Source organism: Crocodylus porosus, unplaced genomic scaffold, assembly GCF_001723895.1.
Source record: "Crocodylus porosus isolate Cpor-Errol unplaced genomic scaffold, CroPor_comp1, whole genome shotgun sequence".
Lineage (NCBI taxonomy): Eukaryota > Metazoa > Chordata > Crocodylia > Crocodylidae > Crocodylus > Crocodylus porosus.
In genome coordinates, this window is record NW_017728886.1 from 185,070,888 (window position 1) to 185,085,180 (window position 14,293).

General features: G+C 47.7%; 1 protein-coding gene across 1 annotated transcript in view; it reads right to left on the reverse strand.

Moving 5' to 3' along the window:
* SMCHD1 (structural maintenance of chromosomes flexible hinge domain containing 1) overlaps positions 1 to 14,293 on the reverse strand; it is a 130,921-nt gene that overhangs the window by 116,050 nt on the left and 578 nt on the right. The gene's annotated exons all lie outside the window — the stretch shown is intronic.

Below are 14,293 nucleotides of genomic sequence, written 5' to 3' on the forward strand. Positions count from 1 at the left end.
TTTAAAGAGGGGAGCCAAAATGTGTGATGCGGGGGTGACAGACAGTCTAGGTATAAGTGTCCTAGATTGGGTTCTGTGTATGTGGGGCGGGGGGGTGGGGAAGCAAATCAGGCCATCTCCTCTGGGAGATTTTTAGCTGGTGGTCTATTGGAGTCCATATACTGGCACTTGCACATGACGTGCTCAATGCGGATGTTTCTTGACTGTCTGATGATGCTGGACACCCTGAGGTGCCTCATCAGTTTGGCATAATGGCAGAATACTCAGCAGGTGCACAGGAAGCTCTCACTCCTGGGGTCCCATTGTCTGAGCACCCCAAAGATCAACACCTTGATGGTCACTTTTTATCCGCGACTCCTCAGGGCATCCGCCAGCAGCTGGTACTTAATATGCTTCCACTTGCAGGCTTGATGAAGGCTTGCCGCTAGTTCTCAAATGCAATGCTGATATTGACCACCACAATGCATCTGTTCTCGTCAGCCATAACAACATCTGGGTGAGCCAGCTCTAACAGCCTGGGATGGTGTGGTTGATGGACATGATTCCAGCTGAGGCTGAGACAGTTTTTACCAGGTGGGCCTGGATGGCGTTGTGGTGGAGCCGCCACACTGGCGTGGGGCCTGCAGCTTCAAAGCACATGGGGGAGAGTCTCCAATTTGTAGCCACATCTTCAGCACCTCTCACTGCAATTCCTGTATTAGACAGCACTGTTGGGCAGCAGACAGTTGAGTCTGGTGTGGTAGGTGAAGCACCAGTCCATAAAACGTGTGAAACTCCAACTGGGCATGAAGTGGATACTTGTGTCCCACTTCAAGGTAAAGTCAAAGACCTTACCCTGGTCAGATTTTGCCTTTAGGTAGCTAGCATATTTGGCTCAAATAGTGTCCTTCAGGAACCTCTCCAGGTAGGTCCTGAGGTGGGGGGGGTCATGGTGATGCAGCTGGGTCCGGGAGACTCCAAGCTCCTGGTGCTCTTTGGACCAAGTCCAGACACAGCCAATGCACTTCCTGAGGCAGCATGTGGCTCTGCAGGCTCAGCTCCACAGTGAGGCAAAGTCCCCACTTTCTTGGCTGAAGTTATCCTCCAGTGAGCCGCTCAAGAATGTGGCCAGGTATCTGCTGGAGGGTTGCTTGGCAACCCTCCTTTGGGCGGTCTCCTGCAGGGTGGTGGCAGAGCACTGGCTGCTCACCATCTCATCTGGGCAGGGCAGGAGACAGAAAGGATGCGAGACAACACTGCAGGGGTCGCCCATGTGGGGGACACTGGCACCTCCCTGATGGTAGGGGACGCACCAGACCTCGTTGGTGGAGTGACAGACGCAGCCACTTCAACTCATCATCCACCTTTTGAAGGGGGTGGGGGTGGTCTTAGGGACCACTGAACCTCTCAGGATGAACGAGATGCAGGGGGCAAGGAAGGTGTTCACTGCATCAATCTTCTGCCAGGGGACCCATAGGGATGAGTTGAGTTTATGAGCATCCTGTACAATCCCATGGATAGTTTCATCCTCTAGTACCTGGCCCATTTCCCATGACTTTATGATGATCATTGCCACAGGCTCTGAGGTCTCCTCTGCCAGCTCCTTTGGTACCCTGGATTTAAGTTCATCCAGCCCTGCTGACTTGAATTCACTGAGGCCCAACAGAAGCTCTCTGACCATCTCTTTTGTTACCTCATCCCTCAGCTTTCCCCCTTCCTTATCCAGATAATCCTTAATAGATGTCTGGCTGCAACTTTTTTTTTTTTTTTTTTTTGAGTGAAGATTAAAGTCAAATAGCTGTTGAGTAGATCCTCCTTTATTGCATCTTTTATTAGGATGCTCACCCTGGTTTGTTTGAACCCATAGCTTCCTTGGTCCTTCTTTTCTGCCCAACGTACTTATAGATTCTCTTCTGTTGTCCTTAACCTCCTTTGCCAGGTGCAGCTTGTTCTTTATCTTTGTCTTCCTGACTTTGTCCCTGTAGGTTGTTTCTATTTTCTGGTATGCTTCCTTAGTAACCTGCTTGCGTACTTTCCTTTCATATTCATGGCATTTTAAAAGCTTCTTGTGCAGTCACATTGGTCTTTTGCCATTCTTCTTGTGCTTCCATTGCATCAGAACAGTTTCTTGCTAGGCTTCCAAAACTGCCATTTCCTCTCCACAGACTGAGACCTGTAGTGATGGAGAAGCTTGTATGTCCCAATGATTCTCAGTGCTACGTTGTCTCATACTCCTGGCAGGGCCATCCATGGTGAGCAGGCCTGAGGGGGAGGCTCCAGACAAACCCTGGTCCAAACTCCAAGTCCTCAATGACAGGTCAAGCAGAAGAAAATGTCAGGATCTCAATGGCTGTAAAGGTGGAAGAAGGCTGGAGCAAGATGGAGGTCCCCATCGTCTAGGGTTCTCCCATACCACTGGGTTCAGATCTCCACCCCATCAAGACTAGGGGTGCACTGATACAGACTTTTTGGGTTGATACCAATGGACAATTATTAAAAAGCCATATCAGCTGATAATGATCCAATTGGTGATATGCAGTCCGGGAGTTTGGAGAGCAGCATCTGGCTGGTAAGTCTATTAGTAGGAAGGGGCGTGGGGGACAGATTGAGGCCCCTGTGGCGAGGAAGGGTGTAGGACTGGAACTGGGGCAGGCACTGCCCATCCAGGGTGGGGTGTGGGACTGGGCCACAAGCAGCTTGTCTGGGGCATGGGGGAAAAGGGGGGCCTGGCTCCCGCGGTGCACCCCCGGGGAGAGGCATGGAGGGGCATGTGCCTCCTAGATCTGTGCGCAGGGCAAGGATGGGTGTGGCCATGCCAGCCTCTTCCCAAAGGGAGGGGAGGGAGGGGAAGGGGAGGGGCACCTGCCCCTGCCCCAGCTAAACTCCCTCCCTCACCACAGGGGCCCTTGATCTGCCCTGCTTCACCCAAAGAGACTTACCACCCAGATGCTGCTCTCCAAGTTTCCAGGCTTGCCCCATGCATGAACGTGGCATTTATCGATGATATTATCGGCGACATTAATCAGCCATATCAGCCAAAAAAAGTTGATTGCCTGTAACGTCCATTTTTCTTTTATCAGTACCGATATGATATAGTACCAGTGTACCTCTAGTCAAAACTGTATGGTTGCTGTTCCTGTGCACCAGCTTCCTCATGTTAAGACACATGTAGAGCCACAGAAAACAATACAGTCTCCTGTACCAAACTCCAAAAGCCCTATAGGATGGATGAGTGGCGACAGAAATAGAACTAGTGAATCTGGTAGTCTCCAGCCACAAATCTGCATACAGGTGGTAGAGGCCTGATGGTCTTCTTGTATCTTGATTGAGACAGGTGCAATTTTTGCAGTTGCTACCGTGACTGAGCAATCCTATTTAGGAACCCCCTTGATCACTCCACACAAGGAAGGGACAAGAAAAGGTGCCATAAACCCAGGCTGTCTTATCTGCTCCTGGCTGGATAACCACGTCCAGTAGGATTGTTTCTCTGTGGCCAAAAACATCATAAGATGACAATGATTTTTGCAACCTGAGATGTTCACACCTTGATGAATAACCAAGATGATGAACAACCAGAACAAACTGCCATAGTCTCCAGGGAACTAGTGAGATACAACATTGACACTGCAAAGTAAGATTAGATGACTGGATGAGGGTCAGTTTAGGGAAAAGGGTAGGTGGAAACTATGCCTTCTTTTGAAAGGAGAACCTGGCCCAGGACAGGTAAGTTCATGGCAGCTTGGCCATCAAGAATCAGCTCATCACTCAACTTATGGAGCTCCCAATGGGCATTAGTGAATGTCTTATGACCCTTCATCTTAAACTCAGCAGAAACCAGTATGCCACTGCCATCAGTGTGTACAACTGTAACTAGTGGGCACCCTGGGGCCATCTAAACGTAGACCTACCCACTTGTCTTAAGGCCAGCAGCCCACCTCCTCACCAGCCATGCCTTAATGTTACTAATGATCCAATGTTAATCAGGCGGGAGGCTGCTCATTTATTAGGGCTGTGCGAAGCTTCGACTGCTGATGTGATTTGGCAGAGATTCAGCAGCCAAATCTTCGAATTGAATCAGGAGACCCTTTAACTCTCTGAATCAAATCAGAACCCTCCAAATTGATTCGGAAAGATTTGGAGATAGACACAGCTTTAGATGTTTTTTCTATATACCTCAAGGTACCAGGCAGCTTGTTAATGTTGCAATGGTGGGGCAGATGAAGCATCCCACAGGAGTGTGGTGGGGTCCCCAGTGTGCTCAGCAGCAGACCCGGAAGTGGACCAGAAGCACTTCCAGTCTACTTCCAGGTCTGCTGGGGAGTGTGCAGGGGAGGTCCCCCCCACACCCTCCCAGCTTGGTGACTTGCCTCCTGGGTCTGGGGTGGGGGGGCACCCAGGGTACCCCCGTGGCCAACTGCCAAGCTGGGAGGGGGCCAACAGGGCCCCAGCACACTCGGTGGCAGACCTGGGAGTAGACCAGAAGTACTTCTGGGTTCGCCATGGAACATGCAGGGAGTCCCCCATGCTTCTGTTCACAAGTTGCACCTGGTACCTTGAGGTATGTAGAAAAAACATTTCAAGCTGTGTCTATGGCTAAATTGCTGATTCTCTGAATCAGCATCGAATCTTTTTTACTTGTGCCACCCATAAACACTGATACAGATTTTTTGGTTTGATACCTATGGACAATGATTAGTGTTGATCAACACCAAGACTGGTTCCATGAGTGAAACACCAAGTTCCAAGCCCTTCTTGACCGGAAGAAAAGAGCTCATTCTGTTTAGCAAGATAATAACTTACCTAAGCAAAAGAAAGATGTATCCACTTGTCAAAGCTGAAGTTCAAAGGAGGATTCAGGAAATCAAAAAGTGATGGCAAGATAAAGACAAAGTCTAGTTTGCTGACAAACACGGCATTCATTGCAAGCTGTGCATGTCATCTACAGCCTAGTTTCCCATGGTCCTGCTTTTGCAGGATGGCTCGACGTGCTTCAAAGGCAATGAATCTATCCAAGTTGGATGGAAAGAGCACTTTGATGCACTCTTGAACTGTGAGTCTACTGTGGCAGATACCACCACCAAAACCACGTCTCAACACCCTTAAGAGGGATTCCTCGTCAACCTGGCTAGCCTAGAGGTCTGGCATACCATCAAGGAAATCAAGAACAAGCCTACTGGATCAGATGGCATACCTGCTGATATCTACAATGCTGGTCATGAGGAACTGGGACTGAAACGCCACCAATTTATTCTTTTATGCATTTGGAACAAAGAGATCCCTGGGGACACAAGGAATGCCAACATCATGACTGTCTTCAAGAAAGGAGGCAAGTCCGTTTGTGGAAACAATCAATGTATTACCTTCTTTTCCACAGCAGGAAAAAATCCTTGCCTGCATCCTCCTCAACAATCTTCTACCTCTTGCTGAAGAAGTCCTGCCAGAACCTCAATGTGGTTTCAGACCATCCTGTGAGACAATTGACATGATCTTTGTTGCTGGTCAGGTCCAAGGAAAGTGTTGGGAACATCAGGACCTGTATCTAGCCTTCAATGATTTCACTAGGACCTTTGATTCCATCAAACATGAAGCCTTGTGGAAACCACTGGCCAGATTTGGATGTCCACAAAAATACATCAAGGCCCTGAGGCTTCTCCAAATGACTGTGCCTGTTCTATGCAGTGGACTGAGACAGATATGTTTGTCATCCAAACCGGGGTCAAGCAATGATGCATCAACTCTATTCTCCATTTTTTTTTGACAGTCATCTCAACTCTCATTAAGGGCCACTTTGTTTCTGGAATCAGCATAGAATATCAAATGGATGGAGGGTGAATTGAGTCAGTGATCATTAAGCACCAACTTCTCTCCGCCAGACAGGAGCAGATGCCCAACTCTCAACTCCCAACACAAGTACTCTAGCTTAGTAACAGCCTGAGATCTAGTGGTGGCCAGAGGAAATGCTACGAGGACACAAGGAAGGGATACCTCCAGAAACCAGGTGCCAACGTCAAGACTTGGGCGGAGCTGGCTACCAACCAGCTCCAACGGTGCTGCAACTTCAACCAAGCAGGTACCCGTTTTCAGATCCAGCACCTCACCCTCAAAACAGAGAAAATTGCACAGAGAAAAGAAAAGGAGAGAAATCCTGGATTATGGCCTATCCTCTCCTGCAGAAAGACCTGTAATTTCTGCAGATGCGTCTATGGCTCGAGGACTAGACTCTTAAATCATCTCAAGACCCAATGAGCTGTGGTAGACATCATCCTCAAAATCAAGGGATTGCCAATGATGGTTGCGCCCTTTAGAAATTCTAGCCCTCCTGGGTCTGTCTATTTTTCAGTCTCTCTTCCCATGGCACCATGCCTATTAACTCCCTGAGTCAGATGAATTTTGCTGACCTCATGCTTTCCCCATCACAGGATCTGGAATTCTATCATACTGTGATTAGCTCCTCCCAAGTTAGCCATCATCACAGCATGGTCCACACCACCCTTTTAATCCCTTTGCCGTAAATGGTATACTAGTTTTTTAATATTGCTCATATTCAATCATTCAGAATGGATAACATGGCTGAGGACAATTTGGTTGATATATTACAAGGAAGATGCAACCACAAGAACTCATAAAAGGATTTGTGGTAGGAACTGCTTCTTTGTACAAAAAGAAATTCTAAATATTCAAAGCTTTGTTTTATAAACAAACTTATGAGTACACAAACAAGTTCCAAAACATCAAGGTAAAACCACAAAGATCAGATGTTCAAGAAACCATTCAATTACTTTATCTTTACATATCCTTCTTTGCTTAAAATTGAATAACTAATGATCAATATAAGAAGCTAGAAATTAAGTTCAAAGACTTCTTCAGAAATTTACAAAATATTTACAAAAGGACAGACAGATATAACCAACTGAAGTATTTGCGCTAAAAACTGACATTAAAAGTGAGGACAAAAAGGACCCTCACAATCCAGGTTTAAGACTCTCCTTGATGACTTTACAGCAGGGGGTGCAATCCCCTAGAACAGCAATGTTCAATTCTCAGTTCACGGTGCCATGTTATCCACCCCACAGGGCTCCCCACTTTTTGGAAATTTAGTGTTGGGGAAGCAGTACCATCACTTGCCAGCTACCAGATTTCTGGACCTGTGGGGAACCCTGGGCCCTGAGCACTGGATCAGACACCCAATCCCAGAGTAACAGTGACAGGGCCAGGCAAGGGTGACAAAAGGTTGAGCACTACTGCTCTAAACCAGTTATTCTCAGCCAGGGTACTGAGAGATCCCATCAGAGATACTATGACGCGAGTACTGCGATTGCAGCAGCAATGGCAACCAGCTGAGAACCACTGGGACAAGCTGAAGCAGCACCAACTGGTTCTCAACTACTGATGCCACCATATTCAAGAGTTATAGACAGAGACGTGGGTTTTCTGGAAAACTTTGAGCCCATCTTTGATTACGGAAAAAAATTACATACAGCACACTTAATGTGGTTTAAATGTTATAATCAAACACATTTAAAGCTTTATGTAGAAAGAAATTATTTTTATTGGAATACTTGTAAAAATGTAAAGACAATACACAATAACATATACTTCCTTTACGTTGTTTGTTTAAATTTAAGGAAAAAAACAAAGGCACTGAAAACTGCTGACACACTAATTTTAGCACACCCAAAGAACTGTGCATGATATGCCGTAGTTGTCCACTCACCTGCTTCAACAGAGTTTAACTCTCTTCCACTGAGGTCATTGTGGCACCTCCAGTTTCACTGTCACTATCTGTAGAATCACTTGCACTACTTATTAGTTCCATTTCAAAATCAGATTGAGACAAATCTGATTCAGAACTAAGTGAACTGCATTCTCTCTCATTAAAGAATGGTTTTACCAATGAGTCTCTGGGCAAAAGCAACTTATCATCACACTGCTTTTTCTTCACTTGTGCTTCTGACTGATTCTCCAGAAGCAGGAGATTTTGAGAAATAGAAACAAACTCAGCAGTGCATTAATTCGTTAGTCTATTCCTCTTTTTTGTCCAGATTGAGCTGAAAGCCTTCCAGTTCTGCTCACAAGAAGCTACCATTGGTGGAAAGCTTAGGATCTTTAGAGCAATCCTGCACAACAGTTGGGCATTACAGTATACCTTCCACCATGTGAGAGGAGATATATTCTCTGCTGTGTGCCAAATGATGTCTTTGCTCCAAAGTTTTTCTTTTGCACAGTACTCAACAATGTCTGCCATCACAGAGATTTTGATGATGTTGGGGACATTCTTAGCAACTTTCATAATTGCATCGAGAGTATATAATTCATCTTCTGATAAATGTTGTCCTCGGTGTTGAGGATACAAAGGTTTGCTTCCAAATGAACTGGATAAGAGCAAAACTCAGATTTCTTAGTAAACATTTGTTTTACTACTTATTTTTCTTTTTTGAAGAGAGGTTAAGAAAGCAAAAGCTCAATTAGATTTTCATTCAGTTGTCTGACTATCTCTGGAATATTTGAAAGGCTTGGTGCATCTCCTTGAAGTTTCCTGATAGTCACTGAAACTGGTAGTAGCAACCTGAATGCTCCTTGAACTCTAACCCAGAATACATTGTTGTTGAGAATCTGCTTCTGACTATTCACAGGAATAATCTGGGATACTGTGTCATCTACTGAAGCACACTGCAAACAGTTCTATGTGCACAGCACACTATGTAAACACTTTGTAGCTGAGCCCCATCTAGTTTCTCCTGGCAATAGAAGTGCACTTTTCTTCCCCTTCTCTTTCTGTAATTTCTTCAAAGTCTAATTAGAAACAAAATGACTATTGTTGAATACCTTCACAATCACTTTGCAGTTTGCCAATACCGTCTTCATTGTATTCACACTTATTATGTCCTTCACCAGAAGATTCAACCCATGAGCAAGACAGCCAAATACTATTAAATGAGGATACATTGCCTTTAATATTTGCCATTCAGCTTTCATATGTCTCACATTAGCAGTTACAAGGGCTTGTACCTTGGAGGGACCTGCACTTTCAATCTTTTCAGCCAGTAATTTGGTTATGTATTCACCTGTATGAGGAGAAGATTTGGTAGCAATTGCTCTCAGGAATATTAGTCCAGGTGTTGCTAACAATGTTCAATAAAGGATTTCCTTGTATATCAATCCATCCATCTGACAGTCAGTGAGTCTGCTTGACCAATCCTTTGAATAACCAGTTTTTGAACTCTGCCATACTTTTTATATAAGAAAGAAAGTGATAACCAATAATGTGATGGTAACTTATAAGATGGGCAATTAGCATAATACAGCAGCAGCACAGAAGCAAATTAATTAGGCAATGCATACAGATAACAACTAGTGATGCAATATCTCCATAGATACAAACATTTAATCATTTCTCCTTAAACCTCTCAAACATTTCAGTATACCCTCTACCAAGCTAAGCAGTTCTCAACACAGACAATTTTTTGTTCATAGAAGTTAGACCCAGAAGTTAATTCCTCCAAGAGTTTACAGTCTAAAAAAACAAGAGTGTAGTGTCTGAGAAAAAAAGATGTTTTAGCCCAGTGGTTGTCAACTAAGGACATGCGTACCCCTAGGGGTACTTGTCGTAGGGGTATGCAAAACTCTGCATGCATTCATGAAGCTGCAGAGCATCACATGGGCGGCCAGGAGTGCAGCTCAGCTTGGGGAGAGCAGCCAGAGAGGGGCATGGGACTGACCCAGATCTGCACACAGGTACTACCCAGCTGGAGTAGAGCGCAGAACAGAGCTACAAGTGGCTCATATGGGGGAGGGGGGCGAGGCAGCTCCCACTACTTCATGAATCCTGGGAGGATATGGGGGGGTACATGCCCCTGGATTTGCACATGGGGCATGCCCCCCCCCTCAGTCTCGTGCCCCTCCCCAGCTGGGCAGTCCCTGCCCCATTCCATCCCCCCCACTAGCAGCTCACCCTGCACACAAGTCGGGGGCACATGCCTCCCATGCCCTACGGGCATGTGCGCAGCAGTGGGAGCCACTCCCCGCTCCCCAAACAAGCCACTCACAGCTCCATCCCACGTCCCATACCGACCCAGCTAAGCAGTGCCTGCCCCTGCCCCATGTCCTTCCTCACCACAGGCCATCTATTTGTCCCCTGCCCTAAAAACAAGAAAAAAAATATAAAGGGGTACATGAGCTGAAACTTTGAGACAGAAGGGGTACACTTGTTAAAAAAAAAGGTTGAAAACCACTGTTTTAGCTCATCGTTTTTGGTTATCAGTAGTAGCAATATTAGATTTCATAGACATTAGGGCTGGACAGGACCTTGGAAGATCATCGAGTCCAGCCCCCCACCTAAAGGGCAGGAAATCAGCTGGGGTCATAGGATCCCAGCAAGATAAGCATCCAATGGCTTGGCAGGACAGAAAGTTATCATCAGGGATCCGGGTTTTCCATTTCCCACAGAAAAACAGAGAAAACCACTGATTTCCCATTTTTATCAGAGAAAACATGGATTTTCTCTTTTAGCAGAGAAACCCACGAATTTCCCCTTTTTGCAAAGAGCTCTGCAAGCTGGCTGAATTCCAGTCTGCAAGAGCTCTTTGCAAAAGGGGTGAGGAAACCCGCCACCCCAAGTGGAAGGAAAACAGGGAAGGGTGGGGCCTGATGCTCACACTTAACGGAGGCTGCTTTAGGCTCATTCTTCTTGGAGGTAAGTGGGTCTTGCGGGGGGTGGAGCAGGGCTGTGGGGGAATCTGACTGAGGGAGCAAGGATATCTGCAGCTGGCTGGGCACTCCAGCCAGGAGGGGTTTGCAGCCTCCCTACTCCAGGATGGAGAGCCCAGCTGGCTGGAAACCCCTGCTGCTCCCAGCCAGCTGCAAATCCCCCTTCCCAGCCACAGTGCCCAGCTGGGGAGTGCCCAAGCTGGCTGGGGGCTGACGGCACGGGGAGGCTGCAAACCCCCACCCCAGCCAGAGTACCCAGGGGGCTGTGAACCTCCCCCACTTCTGGCCAGAGTGCCCAAGCTGGTTGGTGGCTGAGGGAGCGGGGAGCTTTGCAGCTGCCTGGGCACTCCAGCCGGGAGGCAGGGGGTTTTGCAGCCTCCCTGCTCCCTCAGCTCCCAGCCAGTTTGGGCACTCTCTGGCTGGGGGTTGCAGCCAGCTGGGCACTCTGATCCCCCCTAGAGTGCCCCATCAGCTGCAAACCCTTGGTTGCAAATGCTGGGCTCCCCACCCTACTGCCCTCCCCCAGGCCCTCCAGATGGCAGCATGTGAGACTGGCACGGCAGGGCACAGCGGGGCTGTGCTGGAAAGCTGCCCTGGCCATGATTCCTGTGTGCATGGGGGCAGCTCAGGGTTGCGTCCCTCGCAGCTGCCCCCACCTGCACGGCAAGTGTGGCCAAGGCAGTGTGGAGCTCACAGTGGCATGCAGCTTTCGTGCACATCCCTCTGTGTGCTGCCACCCTAGGTTGCACACGCTGCACTCTGGAGGGCAGCAGGGTGGGGAGCATGATCCCAGAGTGTGCACACACCCTGCCCCCAACCCCCCACAGATCTTGGGAGTGCAGGTCCCCTCTGCCCCCTGGGAATGCACACTGCAGCTGGGAGCTGGCCCTACCTGAGCCCACAGCAAGCAGGCAGCTGGGGGGGTGGGGGGAGCCAGCTCATGCTCCTGCTGCAGCAGCTGCTGCCTTCTGGTGGAGGCAGGGAGCTGTGGACCTGGGTCCCTGGCCCCATAGCCCTGGCAGCTGGGGTCCCCTCCAGCAGGGCTGGGGGCAGGGGCTATGGGTTGGGGGCAAGGGGGCACAAGCAGGGCTGTGGGGGGCATTTAACTTTAACCATGGATTTGGGGATTTTTTTTATCAGCGAATTTGTGATTTTTTTTAATCATGGAAAACCAGGATCCCTCGTTATCATATACTTTTTTGGGTACATTATAGCAAAAGGCAAGCTTTAAAGACATGGGAGTAAAGGTGGCAGCTTGTAGAGTATTTTGACATTACGTGAAACAATGGGAAAAAAGGAACAAAGACAACAGAAGTTAGATTTACTGGCAAAACAAAATCAGAAGTCGAACTCACGTACGCATAATACTGCAGAAACATAGGATGTGATTAGGGTATGGCGAACACTGAAGATGATGTATGGAAAGAAACATGATGCAAATAAAATCGCATAGAAATATTAAGTACAACAAGCCAGGAAGCTCTTTTTTCTTTTTTTTTTTAAACATATGGTAATATCCATGCATCCAATTTTTGCAAGGTCCCAAAGAGAAAAACAAAGTCTTCCCATGGCTTATGGGTAAACGGAAGTCTGAGGTCTTTAGGGCTAGGGGCTGCACCCTCAGGCCTGTGTGCTGGGGCCCAATCTAACAACAGCAGGCCCGATGTAGCATGTTAACTCTGGGAGCTGTAAAGAGCGCCAAGGACCAATCCAGGAAGCTGGAGCACAAATCTGACACTTGGGACAGACCAACCCTGAGATACAGCACAAAGTTGAGGAGGGAAGGCTCCCTATGGCTGCAGAAATTTGCAGCAGGGGAGCATGGAGGAGGGAGCAAAAGGGGGAGTGGTGGGACTGTTAATTGCTGTGGCTCCCAAAGCTGCAACATTTAATACTGCCACTGCTCTGTCCCTCTCCACCTAAGTTTCCAGACTCACAGGACTTCCTTGCATGCAATGCACACCCAAATTTTCCCCAGCTGGTTTTTAGGGGGTAAAGGGTAGGTGAAGTCTATATGCAAGAAAATACAGAAATCTATGTAATAACTTGTTGCAATTATGAAGATCAGAAAAAAGTTGGGGCACAAGACGGCTTTTGACAACAAAAGCTGAAATGAAACCCTGGATCCTGAAGACCCGATATCAGGAGCAACAGTAAAATTCAAACACATCTACCCAGCATAAGGCAAAGAAGGGGCAGATAGTAGAATCTAGTCATTGTGGGAGGTGGGTAAGCCAAACCTAGCCCACTATCCACTTTGCCACTCAGTCCCATCTCTTCAATATCAACAAATCAATTCCACTAGAGCTGCAGCTACACTGTGGTGCCAAAGCATGTTACCGGGATGTTCCTGAGTAGCCCCAAACCAAATACAAAACATGCTAGTGAAGCCACCCATGGAGTATCCCCAGCATCCCCACATGAGTTTAGAGTGGGAGGGAGTGCTGCACTTGATCATGGTGAAGCCAGACAATCAGTTAGGCCACGCTCTCTAGTAAAAAAAAAAAAAAAAGCTACTGCCTTCTTTCTTTTTACACTAGACTTGTTATGTCTTAAGAGCAAAAAAATAAAGCTCTACAAATCCCATGGCCCATCTTTACATTTTTCCCACAACCAGCCCCTCAACTCCAGAGTCATGAAGGGACCTTCAGAAATCACCTAGTCCAACCCCTGCCTGAGGTAGGATCATCCCTATACAGACCACCCTATACACACCATAATTTAATCTCTACATAACATTACTATCAACCCTGACAACACAGACCTAACACTATAACCTGCTGCAGGTAAAGCAGTGGAACCACTGCAGCCAAAACCCTGCTTCTATGAAACGTTGTTAACAGATACGGTCAAGAGGTCAGTAGAGGCCCACACCCCCCACTACAGAGGAAAGCAAAGCCCACCACAGTCTGTACTAATCTGACCATGAAATAAAATTCCTTCCTGACCCCAAATATGGTGATCAGTACGGCCCTGGGCAGAAGGGCAAGACTCCAATCAGGAACCTCGAGCAGGAGCACTGGTGGACCCCAGTCACCACCCCTTGGCTGTAGCCAACCGCAGTCCCCCTGAGGAAGCTTTAAAAACACCCCAGCACATAGCAGGAGGGGGAGGCAACCAGCACAGCACAGCACAGCACAGAAGCATGTGAAATACCAGTAAGAGAACATTAGCATAACTCTGGGACAGGCAAACTCTGGCCCAGGGGCCAGACTGGGAAATGGAATTTGCTGTGGAACCAACAGCCTCCGTCCACATGACTCTCTGCCTAGTTTCCATGGAGACCCCCAGTAGGGTCAGGGTGACAGTGTGGGGCCAAGGTTTCCATGGAAATCAGCTCCAGCAGCACTGGGGAGTACATGGCTGGGCGGAGAGCTGCTCTGGGGGTGCGATCTTGCAGTGGTGACAGGCGGAGCTATAATCCGCTGTCTGCAAGCCCCAGGCAGAGGCATGCAGGCAGTGAATAGCAGCCATAGCTACACCTAGATCCTAGTTACTCCCTCATTGTGACTCTGTATTAATATAAAAGGCTTCAAGGAAAAAAAACACAAAACCCCAGAGGTGCACTGGGTGTGGAAGGGAATCACCCCCCTACATTCTCCTCGAG